This window comes from Hemiscyllium ocellatum, chromosome 2, assembly GCF_020745735.1.
Source record: "Hemiscyllium ocellatum isolate sHemOce1 chromosome 2, sHemOce1.pat.X.cur, whole genome shotgun sequence".
Lineage (NCBI taxonomy): Eukaryota > Metazoa > Chordata > Chondrichthyes > Orectolobiformes > Hemiscylliidae > Hemiscyllium > Hemiscyllium ocellatum.
Genome location: NC_083402.1, coordinates 118483522 through 118499125, shown reverse-complemented (window position 1 = coordinate 118499125; position 15604 = coordinate 118483522). Strand labels below are relative to the sequence as shown.

Below are 15604 nucleotides of genomic sequence, written 5' to 3'. Positions count from 1 at the left end.
TGAGTTGCAATGAAATTGTTCATTTAGAGCAATGCCTAAAATATCAGCCTGAAATATCTCAAAAATGTTGCAATTTCTCCTCTTCAGGAACATAAAGTACTTTGAGAGATGATGCACTTCTCTCCTGTACTCCATTCCCCCCCCCACTGTTTACACCAAAAACCTGTAATGGAAAGCAATAGCACTGTCATAGCAGATGCAGCATTGAAATGTAAGAGAACCAATGATGGACTCAGAAAACTACACGTGCCACATTTATTTTTCTTGCTGAGCTTAGACAGTTGTTTATTGCTGCTTTCTTATTCTACTTCATTACACTTGAACTGTACAGTGCGTACATCCGTTGTTACACCACAGAATCAGATCTTTAACAAGTTCAAGTTACACAATGCAACATGCGAACGTAGGTAAAACACTTCACAAGATTTCAGCATGATCCATTTTACAGTTCACATTTCACTCTGAGAACTTGAGTGTATTGCACTCCACAATCCAGCATGATTACAAGATACATTCATTTGAAACTCATAAAATTCCACCTTTGATCTCTACATTTCACACATATTACCACAATTCATCAGAATCTAAAGCATTATCGAACATAGATCCAGGATGATGTACTTAGCCCCATCTCCAGATTTCTTAATCATTCTGTTTCTATGGTTATGCACTTAAACTCTTCATGTTATTGCTATAAGCACTGACAAAGACAACATCTCCCCAGTCCCTTACTAGATTGGTGAATGATTTTCACATATTTCTTCAGTTCCATTTCCTTGATATAGGCCTGCTTCCCAAGGCATTCCTTCTTGGCTGTTAAATGAAAACAGTATGCTGAACTCACAAATCACCCAAGGCACAGGTTTTGTGAACTCACATTCCTAGACCATGGAACCTTTCATTTCAATTGTTCTAATCCCCAAGCAACAATGGAGGTATATGTTGAAGAACCACGTCCTTGTTTTAGGTGATTGAAGATTGATTGGTTACAGCAAAGAAGGAAATCATTTATGTGACATGAGTGTTTAGAGCTTTTGCTAAAATAAACTACCTCGTTCTGTATAATCCATAGCCCTGCAATCTTTTTGTCTTCAGACAAAGACCCAATTTTCTTTTGAATGCTCTGATTGAATCTGCTCTGACAAGACCTCAAGCAGTTAATTCCAGATTCTAACTATTCACTTCACATATTTAAAAAATTGTCATATCACCATTACTTTGGTATCAATCACCTTAAATTGGTGGGCTACATTTCTTGATCCTTTCACAAGTGAGAACAATTCTTTCCATCTACTCTGATCCCTCATAGTTTTGAACACTTCTTTTATACCTGTTCTAAATCTTTTTATTCCTCAGAAGAATAGCCAACCTTCTCCGATCTATCCTTAAATATTCTCTTCTTCCACTACCAGTGTAAATTGGCAGCATTGTCATACACTCACTGAAATGTACAGCAGGGAAACATACCCTTCAGTCCAACATGTCCATGCTGACCAGATGTCCTAAATTAATCCAATCCCATTTGCCAGCATTTAGCCCTTATCCCTGTAATCCTTCCTCATTCATGTAACCATCCAGATGTCTTTTAAATATTGTAATTGTACCAGCCTTCATCACTTCCTCTGGGGGCTCATTTCATACACACTACCACCTTTTGCGTGAAACAGTTGCCCCTTAGGTCTCTTTTATATCTTTCCTCTCTCACCCTAAACCTGTTCCCTCTAGTTTTGGACTCCTCCAACCCTGGGAAAAGACCTTGTCTATTCACCTTATGATTTTATTAACTTCTATAAGGTCACCCCTCAGCCTGCGATGCTCCAGGGAAAACAATCCCAGCCTGTTCAGCCTTCCCCCAAACCTGGCAACATCCTTGTAAATCTTTTCTGAACCCTTTCAAGTTTCACAACATCCTTCCTGTAGGAGGGAGACCAGAATTGCATACAGTATTCCAAAAGTGGCCTAACCAATGTCCTGTAGAGCTGCAATATGACCTCCAAAATCCTATACTTGATGCTCCAACCAATAAAAGAAAGCATACTAAACACCTTCTTCATTATCATATCTACCTGAGACTCCACATTCAAGGAACTATGAACCAGCACTCCAGGATCTCTGTTCAGCAACACTCCCCAAGCCCTTACCATTAAGTGTATAAGTCCTTCTCTGATTAGCCTTTCCAAAATATAGCTCCTCACTTTTATCTAAATTAAACTCCATCTGCCACTCTTCGGCCCATTAGCCCTTCTGACCAAGATCCTACTGTACTCTGAGCTAACTTTCCTCATTGTCCAGTACACCTCCAATTTTTTGTATCATCTACAAACTTACTAACTGTACCTCCAATGTTCATATAAATGACAGAAAGCAGTGGACCCAGCACTAATCCTTGCGGCACACCACTGGTCACAGGCCTCCAGTCTGAAAAGCAACCCTCCACCCACTTTGAGCCAGTTCTGTGTTCAAATGGCTAGTTCTCCTTCCATTCCATGAGATCTAAGGTCAAGATTAGAGTGGTGCTGGAAAAGCACAGCAGGTCAAGCAGCATCCGAGAACAGGAAAATCTTCGTTTCAGGCAAAAGCCCTTCATCAGGATTCTGAAAGCACCACTCTAATCTTGACCCTAATCTCCAGCATCTGCAGTACCCACTTCCACCTTCCATGAGATCTAACCTTGCTAACCAGTCTACCATGGGGAACCTTGTCGAATGTCTTACTGTAGTCCATATAGATCACATGCACCACTCTGCCCTCATCAATGCTCTTTGCTATTTCTTCAAAAAACGCAGTCAAGTTTGTGAGACATGATTTCCCATGCACAAAACCATGTTGACTATCACTAATCAGGCCTTGCCTTTCCAAATACATGTACGTCCTGACCCTCAGGATTCCCTTCAACAACTTGCCTGCCACCAATGTCAGGCTCACCAGTCTACAGTTCCCTGGCATTTCCTAACTATCTTTCTTGAATAGTGGCACCACGTTGGCCAACCTCCAGTCCTCCAACACCTCACTTGCGACTATCACTGATACAAATACCTCAGCAAGGGGCCCAGCAATCACTTCCCTAGCTTCCCTCAAAATTCTAGGGTACACCTGATTGGGGCCTGGGGATTTATCAATCTTTATGTGTTTTATGACATCCAGCACCTCCTCCTCTTTAAATGGACATTTTTTAAGATGTTGCCATCTATTTCCCCACATTCTGTGTCTTCTAAGTCCTTCTCCATAGTAAGCCCTGATGCAAAATATTCGTTTAGTATCTCCCTCAATTCCTACAGTTCCACACAAAGGCTGCCTTGCTGATCTTTGAGGGGTCCTATTCTCTCCCTAGTCACCCTTTTGACCTTAATTTATTTATAAAAACCCTTTGGATTCTCCTTAACCCTATTTGCCAAAGCTATCTCATGGTCCCCTTTTTGCCCTCTTGATTTCCCTCTTTAGTATATGCTTACTGCATTTATACTTTTCAAAGATTTGAGCAAGCTTCCTGTTATTGAACCACAGCTGCCATTTAAACTGTTAATGTGTATAAAATTAGTATTTTGCCTGACGTCCCCATAGATTACATTATCATGTTATCTCTGTGGTTCAGCTTGTTTTTCGTTGCGTGCTGTTTTGAATCAGATGACTGTTTTTGAAAGAGCAGGATAATTTTTCAACAAAATTGGGCATCCATGAATTTTACAGCAAGGAATTTAAAAATGGAAAATGTGCTGGGCTCAGTATCCTGAACTTTTATTTGAACTTTGATAAGTTTAGATGTTTTTTTCTCTTTCATGAGACATGGGCATCACTGATAATTAGGACAGCAGGTGTTGGCCTGAATGGCTTGCTGGGTCAATTCAGAGGAAAGGTAAGTACTGTGGGTCTGGAGTCTCACACGGCTAGACCAGGTAAGGATGGCAGATTTCCTTCTATGAAAGGCAATAGGGAAACCACATGGGTTTTTACACCAATTGATACTTGTCATGATCACAATTACTCAAACTGGCTTCCAATTTAAGACTTAATTAATGGACTTCATGTGAATACATATCTCTAAAGCACCAGGCTAGGACTCTAGATTATCAGAGCTACTAAAAATACTTGACGATACCTGGTGGGAAGTGATATATGCAAGATGACTAACCATAACTGCAAAGTACACAAGGGGTCAGAAATATATGTGCTCTGGACTGTTGTTCGACACCAGCAACAATCATGGGCATTCATATCACACTTGTAATGGAGCAAAATACCATAAGATCATTTGCAGGATCATTTGCAAACCAAATATTACCCTAAAGCAGTTAAGCGGTTAAGAAATAGCAAGAGAAAGAAGGTGGTGGCTGGGAGGTGTCTATAGGCCCACAACAGTAACTCTAATGTAGGTCAGTGAACAAGTTAAGATAGCAGTATGCTGGCAGACAGCAAGCTGGTTTGAAATATATCTACTATTTGGGGCAGCATGGTGGCACAGTGGTTACCACTGCTGCCTCACAGTGCCAGGGACCCGGGTTCAATTCCCACCTCGGGCAACTGGTCTGTGTGGAGTTTGCACATTCTCCCTGTGTCTGCGTGGGTTTCCTCTGGGTGCTCAGGTTTCCTCCCATAGTCCAAAGATGTGCAGGTTAGGTGAATTGGCCATGCTAAATTGCCTATAGTGTTAGCTGCAATAGTCAGGATAAATGTAGGGGGATGGGTTGCTCTTCGGAGGATAGGTGTGGACTTGTTGTGCTGAAGGGCCTGTTTCCATACTGTAGGTAATCTAATCTAACCTACTTCAACACCAGATGTATCCAGAGTAAGGTAAGTGAGCTTGCAGCATGGATAGTACTTGAGACTTCGATGTTTTGGCCATTTCAGACACATGAATAGAGCAGGGTCAGGAATGGATGTTGCAGGTTCCGGGGTTTAGATCTTTCAATAAGATCAGGGGAGGTGGTAAAAGAGGGGAAGGTGTGGCTTTGTTAATCAAGGTCAGTATAACGGTGGCTGAAAGAACTTTTGATGAGGACTCGTCCACTGAGGTGGTGTGGGCTGAGGTTAGAAACAGGAGAGGAGAAGGGGTCATACTGCTGGGACATTTTTATAGGCCTCCGCAATGTTCCAGGAATGTGGAAGAGAGGATTGGCAAAATGATTCTAGGTAGAAGGGACAGGAACAGGGTGATCATTATAGAGGACTTTAACTTCCCCAACATGGACTGGAAATGCTATAACTCTAGTACGCCGGAAGGATCAGTTTTTGTCCAATGTGTGCAGGAGGGTTTCCTGACACAGTATGTTGAAGAGCTGACAAGAGGGGAGGCTGCACTGGATCTGGTACTTGGTAATGAACCAGGCGAGGTGTTTGATTAAGTGGTAGGTGAGCACTTAGGAGAGAGTGACCGTAATTTTGGTTATGTTTAGTTTAGCGATGGAAAGTGATACGTACATGCCACAGGGCAAGAGCTTTAGATGGGGGAAGAGCAATTACAATGCGATTAGGCAAGACTTAGGAGGCATAGAATGGTGTAGCAAAATGCAGGGGGTGGGGACAATTGAAATGTGGAACTGGTTTAGGGAATACATATTGTGTGTCTTTGATAGGTATGCCCCTGTCAGGCAAGGAGGAAGTGATAAGGTAAGAGAACTGTGGTTTACTAAAGAATTGTATCTCTTGTTAAGTGGAAGGGGAAGGCTTATGTGACGTTGAGACAAGATGGTTCAGATGAGGCGATGGAGAGTTACAGATTATTAGGAAGGATTTAAAGAGAGAGTTATGAAGAACAAGGAAGGGATAAACTTGTAAGGAGATCTCAGCTATCTGTAAGAATAATAGGGTGGTTATGGTAGGGGATTTTAACTTTCCAAACATCGACTGGGACTGCCATAGTGTTAAAGGTTTAAATGGAGAGGAATTCCTTAAGTGCGTACAAGACAATTTTCTTATTCAGTATGTGGATGTACCTACTAGAGAAGGTGCGAAACTTGACCTACTCTTGGGAAATAAGGCAGGGCAGGTGACTGAGGTGTCAGTGGGGGAGCACTTTGGGGCCAGTGACCATAATTCCATTTGTTTTAAAATCGTGATAGAAAAGGATAGACCAGATCTAAAAGTTGAAGTTCTAAATTGGAGAAAGGCCAACTTCGATGGTATTAGGTAAGAACTTTCAAAAGCTGATTGGAGGCAGATGTTTGCAGGTAAAGGGACGGCTGGAAAATGGGAAGCCTTCAGAAATGAGATAACAAGAATACAGAGAAAGTATATTCCTGTCAGGGTGAAAGGAAAGGCTGGTAGGTGTAGGGAATGCTGGATGACTAAAGAAATTGAGGGTTTGGTAAAGAAAAAGAAGGAAGCATATGTCAGGTATAGACAGGATAGATCGAGTGAATCCTTAGAAGAGTATAAAGGAAGTAGGAGTATATTAAGAGGGAAATCAGGAGGGCAAAAAGGGGACATGAGATAGCTTTGGCAAATAGAATTAAGGAGAATCCAAAGGGTTTTTACAAATATATTAAGGACAAAATGAGACTTTATAAAGCTCTGGTTAGGCCCCATTTGGAGTACTGTGTCCAGTTTTGGTCCCCACACCTCAGGAAGGACATACTGGCACTGGAACGTGTCCAGCGGAGATTCACATGGATGATCCCTGGAATAGTATGAGGAACGGCTGAGGATCCTGGGATTGTATTCATTGGAGTTTAGAAGATTAAGGGGAGACTTAATAGAGACGTACAAGATAATACATGGCTTGGAAAGGGTGGAAGCTAGGAAATTGATTCCATTAGGCGAGGGGACTAGGACCGGTGGACACAGCCTTAGAATTAGAGGGGGTCAATTCAGAACAGAAATGCGGAGACATTTCTTCAGTCAGAGAGTGGTGGGCTTGTGGAATTCATTGCCACAGGGTGCAGTGGAGGCCGGCTCGCTAAATGTCTTCAAGGCAGAGATTGATAGATTCTTGGTGTCTCGAAGAATTAAGGACCACGGGGAGAACGCTGGTAAGTGGAGTTAAAATGCCCATCAGCCATGATTGAACGGCGGAGTGGACTCGATGGGCCGAATGGCCTTACTTCCACTCCTATGTCTTATGGTCTTATGGTCTAAAATGGTAACTAGGGAGAGAATAGGGCCCTTCAAAGATCAGCAAGGCGGCCTTTGTGTGGAACCACAGAAAATGGGGGAGATACTAAATGAATATTTTGTATCAGGATTTACTATGGAAAAGGATATGGAAGGTATAGACTATAGGGAAATAGATGGTGACATCTTGCAAACTGTCCAGATTACAGAGGAGGAAGTGCTGGATGTCTTGAAAAGGTAAAGGTAGATAAATCCCCAGGACCTGATCAGGTGTACCCGAGAATTCTATGGGAAGCTAGAGAAGTGATTGCTGGGCCTCGTGCTGAGATATTTGTATCATCGATAGTCACAGGTGAGGTGCCGGAAGACTGGAGGTTGGCAAACGTGGTGCCACTGTTTAAGAAGGGCGGTAAAGACAAGCCAGGGAACTATCGACCGGTGAGCCTGATCTCGGTGGTGGGCAAGTTGTTGGAGGGAATTCTGAGGGACAGGATGTACATGGATTTGGAAAGGCAAGGACTGATTTGGGATAGTTAACATGGCTTTGTGCATGGGAAATCACATCTCACAAACTTGATTGAGTTTTTTGAAGAAGTAATAAAGAGGATCGATGAGGGTAGAGCAGTAGATGTGATCTATATGAACTTCAGTAAGGTGTTCAACAAGGTTCCCCATGGGAGACTGATTAGCAAGGTTAGATCTCATGGAATACAGGGAGAACTAGCCATTTGGATACAGAACTGGCTCAAAGGTAGAAAACAAAGGGTGGTGATGGAGGGTTGTTTTTCAGACTGGAGGCCTGTGACCGGTGGAGTGCCACAAAGATCGGTGCTGGGCCCTCTACTTTTTATCATTTACATAAATGATTTGGATGCGAGCATAAGAGGTACAGTTAGTAAGTTTGCAGATGACACCAAAATTGGAGGTGTAGTGGACAGTGAAGAGGGTTACCTCAGATTACAACAGGATCTGGACCAGACGGGCCAATGGGCTGAGAAGTGGCAGATGGAGTTTAATTCAGATAAACGCGAAGTGCTGCATTTTGGAAAAACAAATCTTAGCAGGACTTACACACTTAATGGTAAGGTCCTGGGGAGTATTGCTCAACAAAGAGACCTTGGAGTGTAGGTTCATAGCTCCTTGAAAGTGGAGTCGCAGGTAGATAGGATAGTGAAGAAGGCATTTGGTATGCTTTCCTTTATTGGTCAGAGTATTGGGAGGTCACGTTGCAGCTGTACAGGGCATTGGTTAGGCCACTGTTGGAATATTGCGTGCAATTCTGGTCTCCTTCCTATCGGAAAGATGTTGTGAACCTTGAAAGGGTTCAGAAAATATTTACGAGGATGTTGTCAGGGATGGAGGATTTGAGCTATAGGGAGCGGCTGAACAGGATGGGGCTGTTTTCCCTGGAGCGTTGGAGGCTAAGGGGTGACCTTGTAGAGGTTTACAAAATTATAAGGGGCATGGATAGGAAAAATAGACAAAGTCTTTTTTCTGGTGGTCAGGGAGTCCAGAACTAGAGGGCATAGGTTTAGGGTGAGAAGGGAAAGATATAAAAGAGACCTAAGGGGCAACTTTTTCATGTGGAAGGTGGTACGTGTATGGAATGAGCTGCCAGAGGAAGTGGTGGAGGCTGGTACAATTGCAACATTTAAGAGGCATTTGGATGGGTATATGAATAGGAAGGGTTTGGAGGGATATGGGTTAGGTGCTGGCAGGTGGGACTAGATTGGGTTGGGATATCTAGTCAGCATGGACAGGTTGGACCGAAGGGTCTGTTTCCATGCTGTATATTTGTATGACACTATGACTGTATGAAGTGAGCAGTCTTTAGCAGGGAGAATAAAGGAGAACCCTAAAGCTTTCTATAGGTCTGTGAGGAATAAAAGGATGACTAGGGTAGGAATAGGGCCAGTCAAAGACAGAAATGTGAAGTTGTGTGTGGACCCATTGGAGATCGAAGGTGCGCTAAACAAATATTTCTCTTATGTTTCCATTCTGGAAAAGGAGAATATTGTAGAGGAGAAGACTGAGATACGAGTTATTCGACTAGAAAGGATTGAGGTTAGTAAAGAGGAGGTGGTATCAATTCTAGAAGGAGTGAAAGTAGGTAAGTCCCCTGGGCTGGATTTATCCGAGAATTCTCTGGGAAGCTAGGGACGAGATGGCGAAGCCTTTAGTGGCTTTGATCTTTGAGTCATCATTGTCTACAGGTTTAATATCAAAGGACTGGAGGATTGCCTTTGTTCAAGAAGAGCAGTGGAGATGATCCAGGTAATTATAGACCAGTAAGCCTTACATCTGTTGTAGGAAAAGTTTTGGAAAGGATTATAAGAAATAGGATCTATTATCATCTAGCAAGCAACAATTTGATTGGAGATAGTCAACATGGTTTTGTCAAGGGCAGTTTGTGTCTCTCAAACCTCATTGAGTTTTTTGAGAAGGTGACCAAACATGCAGATGAGGGTAGGGCAGTTGATGTAGTGTACATGGACTTCTTTGAGAAGATTCCACATGGTAGGCTTTGGACAAAACGAATACGCGTGGGATTGAGGGTGATTTGGCAATTTGGATTAGAAACTGCCTTTCTGTAAGAAGGCAGCAAGTGGCGGTTGATGGAAAATATTCAACCTGGAGTCCGGTTACTAGTGGTATGCCACAAGGACCTGTTTTGGGACTATTGCTGTTTGTCATTTTTATAAATGACTTGGACACAGGCATAGATGGATGAGTTAGTAAGTTTGTAGATGACACTAAAGTCTGTGGAGTGGTGGATAGTGTGGAAGAATGTTGCAGGTTGCAGGGAGACTTGGATAAACCGCAGAATTGGGCTGAGAGGTGACAAATGGAGTTCAATGCAGATAAATGTGAGGGATTCACTTTGGGAAGAATAACATGAAGGCAGAATACTGGGTCAATGGAAAGATTCTTGATAGTGTCGATATGTAGAGAGATCTTGGTGTCCATGTACATAGATTCCTGAAAGTTGCCAGCCAGGTTGATAGTGTTGTTAAGAAGGCATAAGGTGTGTTAGGTTTTATTGGTAGAGGGATTGAGTTCCAGAGCCATGATGCCATGCTGTAACTGTACAAAATGCTAATGCGGCCACACTTGGAATATTGTGTACGGTTCTGGTCGCCCCATCATAGGAAGGATGTGGAAACATTGGAAATAGTGCAGAGGAGATTTGTCAGGATGTTGCCTGGTCTAGAGGGAAGGTCTAATGAGGAAAGGCTGAGGGACTTGGGCCTGTTCTCATTGGAGAGAAAAAGGTTAAGAGAAGATTTAATAGAGACACACAAGATGATCAGGTAGCGTGGACAGTGACAGTCTCTTTCCTAGGATGATGATGTCAGCTTGTACGATGGGACACAGCTGCAAATTGAGGGTTGATAGATTTAAGACAGATATTAGAGGCAGGTTCTTCACTCAGAGAGTGGTAATGTCATGGAATGCCCTGCTTGTCAATGTAGTTAACTCAGCCACATTAGGGGCATTTAATTATTCCTTGGATAAGCATATGGATGATGATGGGATAGTGTTAGGGGATGGGCTTAGATTAGTTCACAGGTTGGCGCAACATTGAGGGCCGAAGGGCCTGTTCTGCGCTGTATTGTTCTGTGTTCCATAATGAGCAGTATGGGGGAATCCAAGATGGTGATGATCTGAATGGTCTGCTTTGCTGGGCTCTGCATCACAACACAAGCAAATTAGTGCTCTAACCCACCCCACATAAGCCATTTACTTAAAATTCAACACTAAAATAGTTACAGAATCTTTACTAATCCCATTTGGTCGAGTGGAAATGACAAAGCCCTGGAAAGGAGTAAGTCCCAAGATGCGGGACACTTGTCAGAAGCCTCAAGCACGCCCGTGGCCTCGGCTACAACCCTCTCTACTAGTTCAATGGTTCTGGTTACTCACCAGGCCCTGGTCGCCGAGTTCACAATGTTGCAAGAAATTATTGAAGCCACGATTGAAGAAAAGTTTAGCAGCAGGTTTGACCCTTCTCAGCCGTGCTCCAAAGACATGAGCAGCATCTTGAAAGCCTTGGGAAGAGGACGGAAGAGGTTGAGCACCAAACCACAGTGGCAGAGACCATGATTGATTCCTCTAAGTAACGGATCCAAACCCTTCAAAAACAGGTCCATACCTTAACTGAAAATGTTGACGACCTTGAGAATCGGGGCAGGAGGAAGAATGTTCACATCGCTGGTCTGCTGGAGGGAACGGAAGGCGGTCAGCCAGTGAGTTATTTTGAGAACTGGCTGCTGCAATTCCTTTGCTTAGAGGCTGAAGCAGGGCGGGTGAAGATTGAGAGAGCTCATTGGGTCACGGCACACAGGTCAGGTTCAGACCAGTGCCCTTGCCCTGTCCTTTTGCGGTTTCAAAGCTACAGGGACAAGCAAAGAAGCTTCCAGATCCCAGGGGAAAGATCCGACAGCTTTGATTCACGAGGGCTCCAGCATTATGTTCTTTCAGGACTTTTCAGCAGTGATGAAATGGAAAAGGAAGTCTTTTAATGATATCAGGAAAAGACTAAGGGAACTCGAGATTCAGAGATATAGGAGTACCAGCGATACTCCTTTTGCTTTCAATGGATCCATGCACTCATTTGACTCTCCAGAGAAGGCAAAAAATTCAGTGAACACATTAAGGGTAGGCTGGATGGTTTAATGGATATAGATAAATTTCTTTTTGTCTTAACTGGTATTTTTTGAGTATTAACCAGCGTTAAATTATAGTTGGGGATGGGGAGAATACTCACTTTTAACTTCATCGTTAATATTACTATTTTCTCTCTTTCTTGCTTGTGTCTGGAATGATGCTCAAGCTGGAGGGAGTTATGAAGGTGGTTGCGATGGCAAAATGTCTTTCTAAGGGCAGTTCAAGCCTGGATTTTGTGGTTAATTGCCCTAGTTGCCATATGGGTAGTGTGGCAGAAGATAAGATTTTAGGATGTGCAAGTGCCCCCAGTGTGTAGAGGGGTAAATTCCCCTACTGAGTTCCATCACAGTATTTTGTTTCATTTTTTGGTTCTTTATGTACATAGATTTTAAAATTTTGAGAGTTTGTGAGTTGCAGTAGTTTTAGATTGTTTAGTTTATAGGCTCTAGGAGTCTTTTTTCATTGATGGTCAGCGATTTGTGATTTGAGTTCTTCCTCTCTTGAGTTCAAACTTTGTTACAGAGTGTTATGGCCAATGATGTGCTTAAGTGGTGGACATGGAACATGAAGGGGAGCCATTTGACGGTCAAGAGGGAAAAGGTTCTTTCTAGTCTGATAAAGGAGAGGGTGGACATTGCCCTATTGCAGGAGACACATCTTGATGACAAGGAACAAGTGAAATTACAGCAGGGTGGGTTTGTTTGGGTTTATTTCTCATCTTTCAATACTAGGAATAGGAGAGTGGCCATACTTGTTAGGAAGAATCTCTCATTTAAGTTACTAGATTGTACTAAAGATATTCACAGGAGGTTCATAATCCTCAAAGCCTTGATCTATCGGGAAGACTATGGTATTATGAATGTTTATTGTCCCCACGGCACACCCCTTTAAATTCCTGGTAGATGCATTTTCTAAATTGAGTAACCTTGCATTTTGATACATGATCATAGGGGGAGATTTCAGTTGAGTTATGGATCCCACGGTAGGTAGAGTGCCCAAAGCTCACACAGACAGGCAAGAAGGAACTTGCTTTTGCAAAACAAAGGTTGTTTGAGCATGGCAATAGGCCGGGCAAGTATTTAGCGTATCTTGCCTGGAAAAAGAGTGCCCCCCCCCAGTCATTACCTCAATCAGGAAAGGGACTGGGACCTTTACCTGTTATTCTAAAAAGATTAATGCAGCATTTCAGAGAAGTTACTCTGAACTAATCAGGTTGAGTGTTGTGAGGATAGATGAGCTAAGATGCGTCTTTTTTCAAGATCTTGGATCTTCCAAGGGTCACGCCTGAACAAGTGTCTTGCCTTAACGCCTCTTTGTCAGTGCAGCAGGCTGTGAAGCAGCTTCAGGGCAGAAAGGCGCCCAGTCCTGATGGCCTTCCTACTGAATTTTATAAAGGATTTATAAACATATTGTCAGGGCTGATCCTTAACATGTTCAAACACTTGTACAGTCACGACTGCCTCCCACCATCTTTAAGAGAGGCTAATACTTATCTTATTCTTAAGAAAGGGAAAATCCCGGAGGATTGTGCTTCTTACAAGCCCATCTCACTTGTAAATATTGATTTCAAAATCCTATTTAAGACCCTTGCATTAAGGTTAGAAAATGTACTGCGTTCCATTGTCAAAGAGGACCAGACGGACATTATAACAGGCCGCAGATCTTCCAGCAATGTTAGGAGATTACTTGATATGATTCAAGTGTGTCAACAACGATCTATACTGGGATTAGTGATCTCTTTAGATGCAGACAAGGCATTTGATCGGGTTGAGTGGCCATATCTCTTCTATACTTTAGAACAGTTGGGTTTAGGCAAAGCTTTTATTAAGTGGGTGAAGGTCCTTTATAGCAACCCCTTGGCCGCAGTTCTCACCAATGGCGTGCGATCCAGTAATTTTAATATTGTTCGGGGCAGTCAACAAGGCCGTTCCCTTTCATCACTGTGGTTTACGTTGGTGAGTGAGCCACTAGCAGAGGCCATCTGTCGGGACCCCAACATATCTGCCCCAAAAGTGCAATCAAAGTCACATAAGATTATTTCTTTTCGAACCCAGCAGTTTCGGTACCTCACCTGATACAATGTATCAATTCATTCGGTGCCTTTTCAAGCTATAAGATTAATTTTACAAAATCTGAGGCCATGCCTATGGGAAATACCTGACACCGAGGATAAATCCCGATTTCCTTTTAAATGGTCGCGGGGGGTTTCTTTATTTAGGTATATTTGCTACTCCCATCTTTGATCAGTTATTTAAGACAAACTTTGTCCACTTGTTTGACTAAATTAAACAAGACCTTCGAAGATGAGAGGCACTTCCAATGTCCTGGCTATGCCGGATAGCCCTTATTAAAATGAATGTCCTCCCTTGTTTGCTATACTTCATACGAATGTTTCCTTTGATCTCAGACAGACACTCAGGAGAATTAATGGCTGCTTCAGCTTTTTTAACAGAGGAATCTCGATTATCCGAACGAGATAGGTGAGCACTGTTTTGTTCAGATGATTTTGGGTGGCACAGTGGTTAGTACTGCTGCCTCACAGCACCAGAGAGCCAGGTTCAATTCCGCCTCAGGCGACTGTCTGTGTGGAGTTTGCACATTCCCCCCGTGTCTGCGTGGGTTTCCTCCGGGTCTTCTGGTTTCCTCCCACAGTCCAAAAATGTGCAGGTTAGGTGAATTGGCCATGCTAAATTGCCCGTAGTGTTAGATGAAGGGGTAAATGTAGAGGAATGGGTCTGGGTGGGTTGCACTTTGGCAGGTCGGTGTGGACTTGTGGGCCGAAGGGCCTGTTTCCACACTGTAAGTAATCTAATCTAATCTAATCATAATTGATTATTCGGATAATTGATTTTAGCTCAAACAGGGGAAGCCATATTGATCTAATGCTATGCTCTACCAGAGAATTTGCAGACTGCAAATTACAGGATAAAATGAGAAGAACTAAATCCTTACCATGAAATCCCAGCATTAAACAAGGTCCCAAACAGATTCTACAATCGCAAGGCAATTTACAGTATCAGCTTCTGAAAACTCAGTCTTGCGATAGAAAGACAGAAGCCCTGCCTCAGGCATGCATTTACACTCTCGGCCTCTTTTTTTAAAATGAACAGCACAGTAAAATGCCATGAATGCCCTGTAAAACACTTACTTTTGCAAAGGCCATAAAACAACCCTTACCTGAAAAATATCCAGTCGCTGATGCTTGAGGTGCTTGTATTCCTTTGTTTTTGCCAACATTTTCATATGTTCTTCAGTTCAGATAATTCGAATACTCTGAGCTTTTTGATGTAACGTTTTTGCGGCACTTTTAAATCTTCGGATAATCCGATATTCGGATAGTCGATATTCGCTTAATTGAGGTTCCTCTGTATTTGGCACCATATGCAGCCCCTTATCAAGCTAACCACTTTGCAACTGCCCCACAGGTTGGGGACAGTGGATCTCTTGGGTTTAAAAACTACCAACTAAGGTCTCTTTTATCTTATGTGAGTGACTGGGCCTGCGAGGACTCAGCATCAATATGGTCGGATACTGAAACTTCTCAGGCCACCTTATTAGTTTGCTGTTCTTAAACAAAATGATGGAGTTATGGAGTATTGTCATGACCCAATAATTATCAATACTGTTAAAGCATGGAGGGCAATGCAGCAGAGCGAGGGCAATATAGTCAAAACCTCATTTCTTATCCCTACAATCGGTATGCCGTGTTTCCAACTGGGAATAATGGATATGGGTTTTAAACTATAGGCAGCTAGGGGTGCGTCTTGCTTGGGTGACTTATTTGACGGAGAAACAATGATGTTCTTTGATCAAATAGCTCATAAGTATGGACTATCTTTTTGCTCTTTTCAGATCAGGGATTTTATTTAAAAAAGAACCACACCTTTAA

At 42.8% G+C, this 15604-nt stretch overlaps 1 long non-coding RNA gene across 1 annotated transcript; it reads right to left on the bottom strand.

The window, feature by feature from the left end:
• Positions 1 to 441: 441 nt before the first annotated feature.
• LOC132828723 (uncharacterized) lies at positions 442 to 11492 on the bottom strand. The gene is made up of 3 exons (XR_009646145.1): positions 11201 to 11492; positions 10972 to 11096; positions 442 to 813 (listed from the first exon to the last, which is right to left on the bottom strand). It is a non-coding gene; the product is annotated as an uncharacterized LOC132828723 (long non-coding RNA).
• Between the last annotated feature and the right edge of the window lie 4112 nt (positions 11493 to 15604).